General features: G+C 35.5%; 1 protein-coding gene across 3 annotated transcripts in view; it reads left to right on the top strand.

Annotated features, from left to right (window-relative positions):
• The window catches only part of SOX5 (SRY-box transcription factor 5), a 1,022,130-nt gene that overhangs the window by 276,236 nt on the left and 731,781 nt on the right, over nt 1-14,113 (top strand). For all 3 annotated transcript variants that reach the window (XM_081248196.1, XM_081248197.1, XM_081248195.1), the window contains one exon: nt 6,666-6,750. The gene's annotated coding sequence lies outside the window, so the exon portion shown is untranslated. The remainder of the gene's footprint in view (nt 1-6,665; nt 6,751-14,113) is intronic.

Genomic DNA, 14,113 nt, shown 5'->3' with positions numbered 1-14,113 from the left:
CTGGTTTTAGATTTTCAGGTTTGCCTATTTGCATTCAGGCCAAGAATACTCTTATTTATCTTTACTACTTTCTTGTTAATGCTGGCTAGACCTCTGTGTAATAGTAAAACCTTTAATTATATTAAGATCAAGATGGGGATCACAAAGTGTGTTTCTCTTCTCAAATGATCATTAAGACTACAGCATGGGGCTTCCCTGGTGGCACAGTGGTTGAGAGTCCGCCTGCCTATGCAGGGGACACGGGTTCGTGCCCCAGTCCGGGAAGATCCCACGTGCCGTGGAGCAGCTGGGCCCGTGAGCCATGGCCGCTGAGCCTGTGCGTCCAGAGCCTGTGCTCCGCAACGGGAGAGGCCACAACAGTGAAAGGCCCACGTACCGCACACACAAAAAAAAACAACAAACGACTACAGCATGGTCTCAGTGAACATGTACTAATGTATCTTCGTAGTAATATACAAATTAGTATTTGCATATTTTACAAAAGTTAAAGTATTTTAATAACTTAGTTTTAAAAACTGACATGAGTCCTGAATTTAAATTTTTAAAATACAATTTGACTTATTTATACAAAGGCAAAGCCACCAACACATTGAGGAAGAGATTTTCGATCGGGTCGAAGTGGATGCGTTTTCAAGAGTGGGTGGCAGTACTGGTCAGTGAAGTGGCAGGTGCTGGCATCAGACTGGGTCAAATCTCAGATCTAGCACAGCTTTAAGTTAACTGGTCCAGTTTCCTAACCTCCATGTGCCTCGTGCTATGAAATGTACCAACCTGTAGAGGTTTCTGTGAAGATCCTAGGGTAATGGATCTTAAAACAGTGTATGGTAGAGTGCACCAAAAACCCCTCATATTAAAGTTAATTTTTCATTAAAAAATACCAACTGTTTCTTGAGCTATCATTCATTTTCATGTTCAACATTTTTTCCCCTAGACTTTCTCACCCCTGTTCCCTCTTTCCTTGTTAGCTCCCATATTTCTCTATCCTTTTGCCCAATACTATTCTTGAATTGCTCTGAGATAAAGGTTTTCGGTATTAAACATCTGGGTATGTAGATGTTTTGTGAGATGCTTTTTATTTCTCCTCAGTATATTCCTCATTTACTCCTTTTTCTCATGTCCCTAAAAATATCCTACTTACTGATCATGTATATTTCCTTTGTCTGAGGCAGATGATACTAGAAAACAGCAACATGGCCCAGTGCAGTGGAATTAAGATTCGGCTGTGTATCTCTGTAGCACCTCCCAGTTTAAAACTTCTTTGAGTCTCTGAAATTGAAAAATCAGAAATCTGAATAGGTGATGCATTCGAAATCACATAGGAACACAGTTTTTCCCAGACCTCTTTTTTTGGGGTGTGTGTATGTGTATGTGTGTGTGTGTTGATTCAACATGTGTGTATTTTCTATTTTCCCCCATCTGGCATCTGCTTTAGCACCAGTCTAGCTAGCTGTTCTGTGTCAAGAGGGCTTTAGCCTTTTCACTATGAAAGGGAAAGAAATGAAATAATAAAAAAAAGAAAATTCTTCCACCATCTCCCCCCCTCACTTTTTGTTTAGTTGTTTCTAAGCAAGTTTCTTGCCATTTACCTTTGCATTTGCATTGCTTATTGATTGGCAATTTTAAAATTGTTTATTGTGCTCTTTTGTTTGACTGTTCAAGAGCTAAAACAAAAGCTAGCAGGCCCTGTGAGGTACGCATTTGCATGCGGTGAGCGTTACCCGAGGAAAAAGTAATTGCTAATGCATATTTATGTGGCACAAATTTGCCATTTGTTTATGCATAAAATTATCAATAGTGCAGGGCGGCCCAGCCGTAGAAAATGGTGACCTTTTTAGCTTAATAAATAGAAATCAGCTGTTATTGTGAAGAGATCAGCCATTTATTCTGTGTTGAGGGACATTGCCGGGAAAATGCAGATTGGGGTTGGCAATATCATTAAATGGAAGGCCAGTGACCCTTTCGGTAGAGTCTATTATACTTTATCTAATAGGGGATAAATGACTCTGTTTGGCAAATGGGATAAAGAACAACAGTTTTTCTTTTTTGTTTTGTAGTTTTAATAACTCTACGGATTTTAAGCCATAAAACTGAACAGACCACCTCATACTGACCTGTTGCTAGAGTTCTCTCAGAAAAATCTGTTTTAAAGCTGCTCTCCCTTCTTCGTTATTCTCTATTTCAGTTTGTACCCATTGAAACAAAAAGTGCGTCAAATGATATTTTTTTCCAGGAAAATAGGTCTTCCTTTAGTTTATAGCTTTCTTTTTCTTTTTCTTCTTTTTTAGCCATACTTTTATCTTTTCATTGCAGGTATTTTTGCATTTTACAGGGTTGCTCTACATTTGATATCTTAAAAATATTAAAGATAGAAGATACTCTGAGAATGAAGTTAGGAACAGATTGTAAACTGGTTTCCTTTTTAAAACTAAGCATAACACTTTCAAACTGATAAGAATGGCCTCTGAGGTAAGTCTGTGGGTCCTTTGGATTAATAAAAATGTTATATAAATATAAAACCTTCTCATCAGCATATTTTCTTTGCCTTTCTTTTCTTTTCTTTTTTTTTTTTTTTGGCTGCACAGTGCGGCTTGCTGGGATCTTAGTTCTCTGACCAGGGATTGAATCCTGGGCCACAGCAGTGAAAGCGCTGAGTCGTAACCACTGGACCACCAGGGAATTCTCAGCATATTTTCTTAATATGCAAAAAACCGACAGATAGTCATTGTATCTTTTTTGGTTGTTTCACTGAGATGAAGTGCCCTCAGTCTCCCCAGAGCTCGCCTGTGACTATGGTTTAATGTGGTGTGATCTCATACTACATTAATTTGGCTAGTATTTCTTTGGTATGCTAGTGAGCATTTCTGTCTTTTAGGGTTTTTTATTGAGCTTCTTCAATCATTATAGAATTCACTATTAAGTGGAAGTTGTGTTTGTTTTTTCAATATTGTAAGGTAATATCTGATGCACTGAAAATTTTATGTAAGTTATGAAATAAGATAATAAAACAGAGACATGTAAATACACCCTCAGAACATGGCAAAGCTCTTGGAAGCTACCTGCATGCTCCTTTCTGATTGTGTATCTTAACAGGAGTGCACTGCACCAGGTTTAAAGTTTCTGCAATTGTGGATTTGCAGCCACCAGTCTTTCCCTCATGCTGCACTTGAGTACAACAGTGCATTCTGCAGCATGTCACCAGAGTGACTGAGTAACCTTTTACTGGCAGAAATGGGTCTGTTGTTCCTTTTTAAAGTAGAGGGTGTAAATAGGATTCAGACACTAGGGTACATTAGTCCAAAAAATGACTATATTTTTTTATGTCATTTATAAGGTATTGATTTTAGGTCCATTAGATTCACAGTCCCTAGTGGTAGAAAAAACAATGATTTGATGGGTAGGTTGGAATTCCAGAAGGAAGAGCAGCAGTGATTAACCCCTTCTTCCTCAGCTCCCTGCCCCTGTTATATAATATTGTCAAGAAGCTAAGGACTCTGGGGGAAAGGGACAATTTATCATCTGTCTTCCCTGAACTTTACAAGGAATCACAAAACAAATTTCAGCTGGATTATTACTATGTCTCTGAATGTGATAGAACATTTCACTCTCCGTTGATAAGATATGCCAAAATTATTTTGATAAGGTAGTTTTTAAGTTGATGAATACAGTTTATTTTTACAAAACCCAGAGCATATTTATTTAGAGAGTCTTAGTAATTTAAGATACTGTTTAGGCAGATTATAGGATATGAAGGAATAAAGCTTAGATTTCTTTATTTAAATAAAAAGATCTTTTTCTCAACTCTAAGAAAGGAAAGATCATACTGGTGTCATGTCAGTTATACCCTTTCTTAGACAAGTCTTAGGTAATATTAGTGAGAATGGCCACTATAATTTTTTTTTTTTTTCTTTTTGCGGTATGCGGGCCTCTCACTGTCGTGGCCTCCCCCGCTGCGGAGCACAAGCTCCGGACGCGCAGGCTCAGCGGCCATGGCTCACGGGCCCAGCCGCTCCGCAGCACGTGGGATCCTCCCGGACCGGGGCACGAACCCACGTCCCCTGCATCGGCAGGCGGACTCTCAACCACTGCGCCACCAGGGAAGCCCGCCACTATAATTTTTAAAGTAGGGTGTTTCCTATTCCATAAATACATGGAAAATTATTGGTGTATATAAGCCTCTTTTCTGACAAGAAGATGACCAAGATATCATTTCACTCCTATACTATTAAATTTGGATGTAGAGCATTCATAATAGTTCCAGTCAATTTCATCCAACTAACGTTACTACCACCTGAAAGAATTTCCTCTTAGGCGGCTTTGGCAGTTACATCTTCATTATTGTATCCAAAAAAACCCTAATTACAATATAGGTATGAAATTTTAAAAAATTCCAGCTATCATTCCAATCTTCTGACATACTGTTATGTTATGATTGAAGAAAAATATGCCAACTGAAATCTGATTAGCTTAAAACTTGACCTGACATAAAGATTATGGTTATCAACAAACACTTTTTAGTATTTCATATTTTAATTCAAGTGTTTCAAGTTCTGTGACAAAAATATAAAAATACAGGCTCCCTCTTGTGGGTAAAATTACCACCTGTGTATTTCTATGTTGCCTACATATAGGATATGGCAAATTTTTTCTGTTTCATTTTAAGTAAATTCTACCATGGCAGTCTCTTTACAGTTGGTCAGATGTGACATTTCACTTAATTGAAAAAAAGTGAAGTTTGGGGTACCTTTTAGTAAAATTTTTAATGAAAATAAACAAGTCTTTTAAAGAATTGGCAGACCATGTGTAGACAACCTTTATTTTATTGCAGCAGAATAATTTCTTTTTTTTTACCTTTTAATTTTATATTGGAGTATAGTTGATTAACAATGTTGTGATAATTTCAGGTGTACAGCAAAATGATTCAGTTATACATATAATGTATCTATTCTTTTTCAAATTCTTTTCCCATTTAGGTTGTTACATAATATTGAGCAGATTTCCCTGTGTTATACAGTAGGTCCCTGTTGGTTATCCATTTTATTTATTTTTATTTATTTATTTTTGCGGTATGCGGGCTTCTCACTGTTGTGTCCTCTCCCGTTGCGGAGCACAGGCTCCGGACACGCAGGCTCAGCGGCCATGGCTCACGGGCCCAGCTGCTCCGTGGCATGTGGGATCTTCCCAGACCGGGGCACGAACCTGTGTCCCCTGCATCGGCAGACGGACTCTCAACCACTGCGCCCCCAGGGAAGCCCCTGGTTATCCATTTTAGATATAGCAGTGTGTACATGTCAGTCCCAAACTCCCTATCTCTTCCCCCAATCCTCCCCTGCTCCCTGTAACCATAAGTTGGTTCTCTAAGTCTGTGAATCTGTTTCTGTTTTGTAAATAAGTTCATTTGTATCATTTCTTTTTAGATTCCACATATAAGTGATATCATATGATATTTCTCTTTCTCTGTCTGACTTACTTAACTCAGTGTGACAATCTTTAGGTCCATCCATATTGCTGCAAATGGCTTTATTTCATTCTTTTTAATGGATGAGTAATATTCCATTGTATAGATGTACCATATCTTCTTTATTGATTCCTCTGTTGATGGACATTTAGGTTGCTTCCATGTCTTGGCTATTATAAATGGGCAGCGGCATAATTTCTGATGTTGAAAATTTGTAATAACTTTTCTCATTTTGAAGTACTTTCCAATGGAGTAATTAGTGAATTGTTGAAATAATGTGGCATCTTCTCTGTCAGTGTGGTGACTTTTAGACTTCTGTGCTTATTAACAAAAGATCTGGTATTGGAATGAAATGAAATCCCCCCTACCAATCATGGTACAGGTGGATAACAATATGGTAATAAAACTACCCTAATACCATAAACCTTGTGACCAAAATGGTGAAATATGAATGGCATAATAAGAATGAAACTGAAGAATTACTCAATTCTTCATAAAATGAACGGATTGTGAAGAGACTGAGCTGACACCAATGCTTTGGCTGCCACCATGTACTGGTTCCCTGCTTTCAAAAGTCTGATTCTTGGGAATTTCAGCTGATTGCCAGAGGCCATTTTTGTCCAGCCTAAGGAACTGGTAACAAAGCCAGAGTTCTATTCACTCCTGAAAGTGTCAAGAGCAATATTTTTGAAGCTGGGCTGGGAGATATATAGAGATATATAGCAAGGAATGTTAATGTAGAGATAGTTGGATGACTCCCACTAAACAGTTACTGTGTTGATCGTTGCTGTCGTATATTTGAATGGAATCAAGGAAAGGGCTATGAGGACACCTGAAAATCTTTCATAACTCATTCCAAGAAAGAAGAATTTACCTTAATGTTGCCTGTCCTAAAGTATATTCAAGTTATTTATATCAAAATTATACAAAATGAACAACTTATGTGGTGATTAACAAATATCTATGTATGCATGTAACATAACATATATATATATGTTTTTAGATCAATTCTGGTTGTATTATAATGTCAAATTAATGCCTTTTTTCAATAAATAATAACTTTATTATATTTATATATCTATATAAATTTATATGTATATAAATTTATTTTGAAAACCATAGACATCTCCTGTTTCCCAAGAGTCATATCTTGATATATTTACTAAAAAGGAACAATACACTGTTAATGGTCTACTTTTATGTTTTCTAGATTCCTCTTGCTGATGACACGAGTCCTGTTTGAATCTACTTATAAGATTCTGAAGCCTGAACAGAGATTTTTGGCACTGCACTGGGTAGGAAAAAGATATATTCATAAAACACATGATACACACCTTTGAAAAATTGATTACTTTAAAAATGGAAGTTTCATGTGCCTTCTCTTATTTTCAACTTATAAGTAAAGTATATGACATATGCATATAAAGCTATAATACATAGTCTTTTATGTTCAGATGACAACTGTATTTGTAATTATAATTTTCAACCTCATTATGAAGATAATGTTTCTACACTGGCAGATGAAAGCAACATTTCTTTTCTTTTCGTTTCCTTAATGAGATACACATTTCTTAAAGTTCCAGAGGCTTTTTTTCTTCACTGAAAAATGTTTTTTTAAAAACATTTGTTGCTACTTTTTTTATTATTGCTGAACAAGAAATATTCTGGGTCACAATGAGTAGGTCTCACATTTTATAAAAATTTCCATGGGCTATTAAGTATTTCAGGGTATGTTTTTGTAAACACATACAAAAATACAATTTTGCTGAGGCCAAACAGATATTTTCCCAATTTGCTTGGCAGAAAAATTTAGTGGGCATCTATCTATGTGTGCATTTGTGAAATGCCTTTAAAAGTTATACTCTTAGGAACAGGAACAAAGTTTGACCACAGACCTAAAGTTGAAAATCCTTTTATCGTCCCATGACTAACTGTTATGTGGGTGAGAGCAGAAAAGGTTGAAGGAGAGGGATCCTACTGTTCAGAGGTTTGTCACTAGTAAAATGAAAAACGAATTATCTTTCTGTTTAGTCCTAAAGAGAATAGTGAAAAAGTGGTATTCTCGCAGAGTAAACTAAAATTTATTTATTTACTAATCCACTCTAAAAGTCATATGAGTTAACGCTTCTAGAGCTTCAAGATACAAGTTTATTTGTGAAAACCCTTAGATTCAGTGGTAGTTTTTGTCATCTTTAAAGACCGAATTGTTTTTAAATCCTAAAAAAAAAATTTAAAATATTTATAAATAAGACTTTATATATTCACAGATGAATGAAAAAAAGTAATGTGGAAGAAAGCATTGTAATGGTTTTTAATGATAACAGAACTGGAATAAGTCATGAATTATTGCAAATATGAAACTTTTATAGTTTTACAAGTAAAAAGCACAAGTATAAATAAAATTAAAAGGCAAATGGAAAACTGGGACTACTTCTAACAAATACAGCAAACACCACATGTATAGAGCTGTTATTATAAGAAAGGCACTAACATTTTAATTTAAAAGATAACAAGATATAAGAACAAATAATTAATAAAGCATGCAATTCTAATGCAAAATGCTAGTAAAAGAAATGCAAAGTTATGCTCCACTTAACAATCTAACTTGTAAAAAGTAGCTTCGAATAATAATGTTGTAACAAGAATGAGGGGAGTTGGGTGCTTTCAATAATGTTGGAAATAAGTTATATTTATTCAACCATAAAGTGATTTGACCATCTCTGTTAAGAGCCTTTAATGTTTCCAAGGCATTCTATGCAACATTTTCACTCTATTAGTTTGGAAAAGGTTTGGTTGCAAGCAATCCAAATTGTTTTAAAAAGGTAGAACTTTATATTTTCTTATGTGAAGTCTCTGTAGGCAGTTAAGAGCTGATTGGGTGGTTCCACAGTCAATGGGGACCCAGATCTTTCATCTTTGGCTCTGTTTCTCTGAAAATGTGACTTTTACCTAGTGTTTTGGAATATCCAGTATTGGTCTTCCAGCAATCATGTCCGTATTCCAGCAAGAGGAAGGAAATATTTCTAGAAGATTCATGCTCTCTCCCTTTAAGGACATCTTTTGAAAAGTGTCCATACCCCTTCCATTTACGTTCCATTGGCTAGAACATAGTTTCATGACCATGCCACACTTGGAAGATGTAGCTTGGAAGATGTAGCTTTTATTCTGGAAGATAAATTTGGGGGAGTTATTATTGTGGAAGAATAAGAGACTAGATTTTAGGGCCTAACTAACAGTATCTGGCAATTTCACTTCCAAGAATCTAACTTAATGAAATAATTAAAGGAGACAAAATTTATGTAAATACAATTATTTTCATATGTTTATAATCAGAATATTTTGAGACTGACTAAATTGTTCAGCAATAAAGCAATAGTTGGATAAATCTGAATATATTCATCTTATACAGTCAATAAAATATTTAAACAATTTTGAAACACATATGAAATTATGCATGGTGCAATGTTAAATGAAACAAGTCAGAATCCACACTAAAGATACAGTGTATCTCCAAATGTGTGTGTGTACACACATACATGTATGCACACACACATATTCAAGTGGACATATATATTACAAATACATAAAAAGTTAGCAGAAAAAATAGCTGAAAGTAAATACATTAAATATTATTAGCTCTGGATTATGGAATCATGAGCAACTTTAATTTTCTTTACAGTTTACACATTTTTAACAAGTATAACTTAGTATTAAAATTATAGAAATGTAAAAAGTATGGGATTCACATGGGGAGGGGGAAGGGTAAGCTGGGAAGAAGTGAGAGATTGGCATGGACTTATATATACTACCAAATGTAAAATAGATAGCTAGTGGGAAGCAGCCGCATAGCACAGGGAGATCGGCTCGGTGCTTTGTGACCACCTAGAGGGGTGGGATAGGGAGGGTGGGAGGGAGTTGCAAGAGGGAGGGGATATGGGGATATATGTTTATGTATAGCTGATTCACTTTGCTATACAGCAGAAACTAACAACACACCATTTATACTCCAATAAAGATGTAAAAAAAAGAAGTACAGGATTCCAAAAGGTTACATAAGTTGCTTAGTGCCTCTGTTTAAAATACTATATGTGTCTCTATTCAAGGAGGCAAATAACCAAGGAGAGATGAAATAGCTTATCACTCATGCTTTCTGACTGCTTTTTCTGAAGTTAGGTTGCAGTAAGCTTTCCTTCTCAGTAGAGCCATACAGCCACTCAGAAATCTTGATCATATTGCATCCTGGCTACCTTTTTTAGGTTAGGGCAGATTGAGATACAGTTCGGTAGCATTTGACAAGCATGTGAATGTTACTGTTAATCATGAAGATTTCAAAGGCAAAGAGCAAAACTTTGAAGACTTCTTCCTTGTGTATAAGTGAAAGAGGTCGAGTGCTGCAGTTCTGGATTAAGAATGTTTTCTTTCTTTCTTAAAGGATTTTTTACAGTATTTTGTTGCCTTAGAATATTAAAGGAGTGAGAATTTATCTTGAAGCTAAGTGAAAAGTCACAATTAGATAGAAATCTTTGAGAAATTCTTGGCAGAAATTAGAATGAGAGTGTTTTTTTCCCTCCGAACCTAAGCTGACTTCACTCTTTGGAACCTGTAAGAGAAGCATAATGTTGAAAGGCATCAACTTTGGAGACACACTGTTTAGGTCAATTTCTGACTCTACCATTTAGGACTATCTACTGTTGGGTACATCTCTTAACCACTAATTCCACACATGTAAAATGTAAATGATGATGGAAAAGAGTTGGATAAATTGTATTATGCAAACACCACATGGACACTGGTGTACACTGAGTAAACAAAATAGACTTTAAAGCCCAAACCATTACTGGAGATAAAGTTACTTTAAAACTGATTGAAGGGCTTCCCTGGTGGCGCAGTGGTTGAGAGTCCGCCTGCCGATGCAGGGGACACGTGTTCGTGCCCCGGTCTGGGAAGATCCCACATGCCGTGGAGCGGCTAGGCCCATGAGCCATGGCCGCTGAGCCTGCGTGTCCGGAGCCTGTGTTCCGCAACGGGAGAAGCCACAGCAGTGAGAGGCCCATGTACCGCAAAAAAAAAAAAAAAAAATTGATTGAATTTTCAATTCAATAGGCAGATAGAATAATATTAAATCAAATGTCCCTAATAACATAACCGCAAAATAGATTAAGGAAAATTTGACACACTAGCAAGGAGAGAAAAACGATCCACAATGACAGTGAAATTAACTTAACAATTAATGGAATAAAATAGAAAAGAATCAGTAAAGCGGGGTAGAGTTGAAAGATAAGATTAAGAAACTTGACCTAGTAGACATATATAGAACCTTGCATACAACTGCAAAATTCACATTATTTTGAAGAACACTGGGAACAGTTACAAAAATTGACCATATCCTGAGTCATAAATTAGGTCTCAACTAATTTCAAAGAATTTGAATCATAGCAGTGAAATTAAACTGCCAATGAATAACAAAAGTATGGCTAGAAAAATGTTTCAAAATTAAAAAGAAATCACAATAGTAATTATAAATATTTTAGATTAAATAAAAATGAACATCTTACATATAACAATTATAGAATACCTATAAGAAGCATTTGCTGGGAAATTTATACCTTAAATGTATTAGAAAAAAGAAAGAGTGAAAATTAATAAGCCAAGAATTTATTTCAAAAACAACAACAAGATAAACTCAAAGTAGTAAAAGCGAGAAGCGAATTAAAGTGCAAAATTACTGAAGTGAGAAACAAACATATGAAGAAGAGAAGCAAGAAAGCCAAAAATTGTTGCAAAAGATGAGGAAGTTTTCCAATCCTCTGATGAGACTGAACAAGAAAGCAAGTGACAAGAGGCAAATAACCAATATCAGAAATGACAAAGTGACATCACAACAGATGTGCAGATATTAAACAGCTAATAATGAGTATCATGAACTTTACATTACCAAGTTTATGTTGGGAAATATGAAGAGTTAGATCAATGGTCAGATTCCTAGAAAAATATGTCAGTGGTCAAAATATTCCTAAAAAATATATAACTTAGCAGTATTTACTCAAAAAGAATAGGGAACCTGAATAGTTCTATTAAACATTAAGGAAATTTAATTTGGTAATGAAAAATTTTCCTACAAAAAATTTCCAGACCCAGATGGCCTCACAGGCAAATTTAAGGAAGACATAAGTCTAATCCTATGTAAGTTTTTTTTTTCAAAAAATAGAAGAGGTAATACTCCCCAACTTATTTTATAAGGATCATATAATCTTGATACCAAACTTGGCAAGAATAGTATGAAAAAGCATATTCACAGGCAAATTCCTCTTATGAATATAAATGGAAAAACTGTCAACCAAATATTAGCAAACTGATTTCAGCAATGTATATAAAGGATCATTGGGCTTCCCTGGTGGCGCAGTGGGTGAGAGTCCGCCTGCGGATGCAGGGGACGCGGGTTCGTGCCCCGGTCCGGGAAGATCCCACATGCTGTGGAGCAGCTGGGCCCGTGAGCCATGGGCGCTGAGCCTACGCATCTGGAGCCTGTGCTCCACGACGGGAGAGGCCACAACAGTGAGAGGCCCGTGTACCACAAAAAAAAAAAAAAAAAAAAAAAAGGATCATTAATCATGAGCAAGTTTGTTTACTCCAGAAAATCAAGTTTTGCTGACATGTAAATAAACAGCCAATGTAATACAGATTAAAATAAGGTATCACATGATTATTTCATTAATGCAGAAAAGGATTTAATAAAATGTATCATTTATTCCTTATTTTTTAAAGTTCTTAGAAAACTAAAAACAGGGAAGAACTTCCTTAGTGTGACATGAAATACCTATAGCAAGAATAAATTAAAATAGTGAATTGTTGGAAGTTTCCTTCTATGATCAAAAACAACATCAGGATAGTTGCTACTGAACATTTTTCCTGGAGATCCTAGCCAATACAATAAAGTAAGATAAATAAAATTATTAGGATTGAAAAAGAAAAAACTGTCATTCTTGGCAGATGATATGAATTAATATGAGCATTTAAGGTTGATACAAACAATACAATATACACAGATCAGCTGTGTTTCTATATATCAGCATCAATTTTTGCCTAATATTCATTAATAAGTGATGAGTAGTATCTCTATAAGGAAAATGGTGAAAGTTTAAGAAATATTTTAATATTTTTTAAATGAAATAAATGATAAGGTACACCATGTTCACGTACTGAAAGATCCAATATTGTAGAGATATCCCCTACCCCCAAGTAGATTCATAAGTACAGTGTACTCACAATCAAAATGCCAACTGCTTGTTTTGTCTTTGTTACTTGTGTGGGTAGTTTGTGTGTGTGTGTGTGTGTGTGTGTGTGTAATATGACAAGTTGATTCTAAAATGCAAAGGACAAGAAGAGTCAAGAGACTTGTAAAGGGGGGATGGGTAGGATTACTTGCCCTATTAATATGAAAGCTCTGTTAATTCAGAAAGTGCAGCATTGCTGCAGGGGTAGACAAGTAGACAAATGAGAGAGGCTACAGCGCTCAGAAATGACTCTTGCATATATGGACATTTTATTTATAATAGAGGTTGTACTTCAGAGCAGTAGAGAAATAACAGACTTTTTAATATATGGTATTGGGAAAACTGAATCTTTATGGAAAAAAAATGAAGTTGGAGCCCTACCTCACACCACACACAAAAATCAATTTCAGTTGGTCACAAACTAAGTGCAAGAGGTAAAACAATAATCTGTCATAAGAGATTCTCCTATAAGAATCTAGGAAAATAACTTTATGACCCGGGAGTAGACACAGATTCCTTAGATTAAAGAAGCACACATTCTACATTATTTTTTAAGATAGACTTCATTTTTCAGAGCAGTTTTAGGTTCACAGCAGTATGGGGAGAAGGTATAGAGATTTCCCATGTACCATTTCCCCCCACTCCCTACACACACACACACACACACACACACACGCATAGCCTCCCCCAATATCAACATCCCCCACAAGAGTGGTACATTTTTCACAACTTTTAACTGACATGTCATTATCACCAAAAAGTTCGTCATTTACATTAGGTTCTACATTATTTTATTCTTTATCAAAGAAAACCATAAAAAGAGTGAAAAGACAGGATATGGGGTGGCAGAATAAATTTTCAAAGCATCATTGAAAAAGGTGATATCCAGAATAGATTTTTTAAAACTACAAATCGATGTAAAACTTCACACATACCAATAGGAAAATGGGCAAAAGAATAAATCCAAATGGCCAATAATATGTCCAAATGTCAACATATGAAAAAATGCTTAATCTCAGTAATAGTCAAGGAAATACAGAATAATTGCACAATGAGATGCCCCTACACATACTTCAGAATGGGGAAAACTAAAATGACTAGCAGGTCAAAGCAATGACAAGGATGCAGAACAACAGCAACATTCATACAGTGCTGGTCACAACAGAAATTGGAACAACTACTTTTAGATATAGTAAAGTTAAAATTTATAGCCCCTACTTAAGCATAGCAATCCTATGCATATATGTATATATCTCAGCAAAATATGTACATCCATGTATCAGGAGATATGTACAAGAATGTTCACAGGAGAAATATTTGTATTTGCCAAAAATTGGAAATAATTCAGTTGTCATCCACACTATGGACAGTGGTAGAATAGTCA

This window comes from Mesoplodon bidens (assembly GCF_964165515.1).
Source record: "Mesoplodon bidens genome assembly, chromosome: 11".
Taxonomy (NCBI): domain Eukaryota; kingdom Metazoa; phylum Chordata; class Mammalia; order Artiodactyla; family Ziphiidae; genus Mesoplodon; species Mesoplodon bidens.
The sequence above is the reverse complement of the archived record's forward strand: the minus strand, read 5'-3'. Positions and strand labels throughout refer to the sequence as shown.